Source organism: Mobula birostris, chromosome 28 (genome assembly GCF_030028105.1).
Source record: "Mobula birostris isolate sMobBir1 chromosome 28, sMobBir1.hap1, whole genome shotgun sequence".
Taxonomy (NCBI): domain Eukaryota; kingdom Metazoa; phylum Chordata; class Chondrichthyes; order Myliobatiformes; family Myliobatidae; genus Mobula; species Mobula birostris.
In genome coordinates, this window is record NC_092397.1 from 41,574,456 (window position 1) to 41,578,018 (window position 3,563).

Below are 3,563 nucleotides of genomic sequence, written 5' to 3' on the forward strand. Positions count from 1 at the left end.
TTAATGAACCTTCATCAATAAAGATTCACCATTCGACCTTGTGTTCTTAGCATGACTGAAACAATCTATCTTAGTTTCAAGGATGAATAACAACCTATCTCTGTGTGTTGTGGAGAGACAAGACAGACTGTTTCTGGCATTTTGTGCAATCCGATAAATTACACAGGATTGATTTGTTTTTTCCACTTTAATTGAGTTTCCTCAGCAAATTAATTTTCCTGACAGAATACCTCACACTTCAAGCATTTGAAAATTTCAACTCTATGCTGCAGTGTTCTCAGGGTGCTGGATCTAATAGATTCTAATGAGAAGTTAAAACTTCATTTCAGACACAAGGCAGGTGCACATTTCAATCTGGGATGAGATAAGCCTCATTATCAAAGGACTGGCAACTGATATGATGGTGTTATGCAGGAAGTATCTGTCCACTCCTTCAATAACTTGCTGACAATTTATGTCCAGTTTGCCCTACACTCTACACTGTCCAGGTTCTCCTTACTACAACACTCACAACACGCTGGAGGAACTCAGCAGGTCGGGCAGCATCCGTGGAAATGATCAGTCAATGTTTTGGGCCGGAACCCTTCGTCAGGTCTGAAGAGGGAAGGGACAGAGGCCCTATAAAGAAGGTGGGGGGAGGGTGGGAAGGAGAAGGCTGGTAGGTTCCAGGTGAAAAACCAGTAAGGGGAAAGATAAAGGGGGGGGGGGAGGGGAAGAAGGAATAGGGGAAAACACAATGGGTAGTAGAAGGAGGCGGAACCATGAGGGAGGTAGTAGGCAGCTGGGGGAGGAGGAGGAGTGAAATAGGGATAGGGGAAGGGAGGGGGAGGGAATTTTTTACATTATGAAGACACGCAGTCCTCTTTTATTGTCATTTAGTAATGCATGCATTAACAAATGATACAATAGTTCCTCCGGTGAGATATCCCAAAACACAGAACAGACCAAGTCTGAAAAAACTAACAAAGCCACATAATTATAACATATAGTTACAACAGTGCAACAATACCATAACTTGACGAAGAACAATCCATGAGCACAGTAAAAAGTTCAATGTCCCACATCTCTCAAATGTCCCACATCTCACGCAGACGGGAGAAAGAAGAAAACTCTCCCTGCCGTGCCCGACCACAGTCCGACTCTGAGTCGTCCGAAAACTTCAAGCTTCCGATCAGCCCTCCGACACCGAGTACCGAGCGCCATCTCTATCCGAACGATTCGACCTCAATCTCGGTCGCCAGCAGCAGGCAAAGCCGGGGATTTTGAGGCCTTCCCTCCGGAAGATTCTCGATCGTGCAGTAACAACAGCAGCGAACTGGTGTTTCAGAAATTTCTCCAGATATTCCTCTGTGCTTTCGCGTCTGTCTCCATCAAATCAGAATTGTCCACGGCCCCTATTTAACGGAAATGATATCATTTTGACCGGAGGGCTGCGCTCGCCCGGCGCGCCACTCTCCCGTCCTCCCGTTTTCCTCCCGAATTACCAGAAGTTGGAGAATTCAATGTTCATACCAAGGGGCTGGAGACTACCTAGATGGTATATGAGGTTTTGCTCCTCCAACCTGAGTTTAGCCTCATCATGGCTGTAGAGGAGGCCATGTATGGACATATCCGAATGGGAATATGAAGCAGAGTTGAAGTGGGTGGCAACCGGGAGATCCTGTCTGTTGTGGCGGACAGAGCGGAGGTGCTCGACGAAGCGATCCCCCAATCTGCGTCAGGTTTCACCTTACTACAACTTCTGTGGTATCTATCTAGATGCAATCCAACATCTTCAACGCCACATTGAAAGGTCAATGGTATTCAAGTGCTGGTGAACTAGCATTCAGAGCAAGGTTGATGAATTGTTGTGTTTGAGATTGCCATGCTCAAATCCGGCGGCTTTTCTACCTTGTAAAAGGTTTTTCAAAAGGTGATCATCTATGCATGATTTATCTTATGGTGCCTCTGTCCACCACTCCAGCTTAACAGTGCAGAGTATAGGCTGATTTATACTTATGCGTACTAGTTTACGCCATAGCCTATGCAAGTGGGATGTGCTGTTCTGAGCGTTTATACATGTGCGTTGCTATGTCTGCATCTTTCTGCAATTCACCGCCAAAACGCTAGTTGGCGGTGGGGTTTCTGTGCCACTGTGTTCAAACTTCAAACTTAAAACTGAAGGAGTGTGAATTTTCTGTGCTTGTCCGGCCACTGAGAGACATGACGAGGAAATGCATTTCAAATATTTTCGGGAAAAGAGAGATATCTACAATAAATATAGGCAGCATGGAGTAAATGAGGTGTTCAAGGAATATAAAGAATGTAAAAAGAATCCTAAGAAAGAAATTAGTAAAGCTGAAAGAAGATACGAGGTTGCTTTGGCAAGTAAAGTGAAAATAAATCCAAAGGGTTTCTACATTTATATTAATAGCAAAAGGATAGTGAGGGATAAAACTGGTCCCAGAGTGGACAGCTATGAGTGGAACCAAAAGAGATGGGGGAGATTTTGAACAATGTCTTTTCTTTGGTATTCACTAAGGAGAAGGATATTGAATTGTGTAAGGTAAGGGAAACAGGTAGGGAAGTTATGGAAACTATGATTATTAAAGAAGAGGAAGTACTGGCGCTTTGAAAGAATATAAAAGTGGATAAGTCTCCAGGTCCTGACAGGATGTTCCCTAGGACCTTGAGGGAAATTAGTGTAGAAATAGCAGGGGCTCCGACAGAAATATTTCAAATGTCATTAGAAACGGGTATGGTACCAGAGGATTGGCGTATTGCTCATGTGGTTCCATTGTTTAAAAATGGTTCTAAGAGTAAACCTAGCAATTATCGGCCTGTGAGTTTGACGTCAGTGGTGGGTAAATTGATGGAAAGTGTTCTTAGAGTTGGTATATATAATTATCTGGATAGACGGTCTGATTAGGAACAGTCAACATGGATTTGTGCGTGGAAGGTCATGTTTGACAAACCTTATTGAATTTTTTGAAGAGGTTACTAGGAAAGTTGATGAGGCTAAAGCGGTGGATGTTGTCTATATGGACTTCAGTAAGGCCTTTGACAAGGTTCCACACAGAAGGTTAGTTAGGAAGGTCGATTGTTAGGTATTAATATTGAAGTAGTAAAATGGATTCAGCAGTTGCTGGATAGGAGATGCTAGAGAGTAGTAGTGGATAACTGTTTGTCAGATTGGAGGCCGGTGAATAGTGGTGTGCCTCAGGGATCTGTACTGAGTCCAGTGTTGTTTGTCATATACATTAATGATCTGGATGATGTGGTGGTAAACTGGATTAGTAAGTATGCAGATGATACTATGATAAGTGGCGTTGTGGATAATGAAGTAGATTTTCAAAGCTTGCGGAGCGATTTAGGCCAGTCAGAAGAGTGGGCTGAAATATGGCAGATGGAGTTTAATGCTGATAAATGTGAGGTGCTACATTTTGGTAGGACTAATCAAAATAGGACATACATGGTAAATGGTAGGGCATTGAAGAATGCAGTAGAACAGAGGGATCTAGGAATAATGATGCATCGTTCCCTGAAGGTGGAATCTCATGTGGATAGGGTGGTGAAGAAAGCTT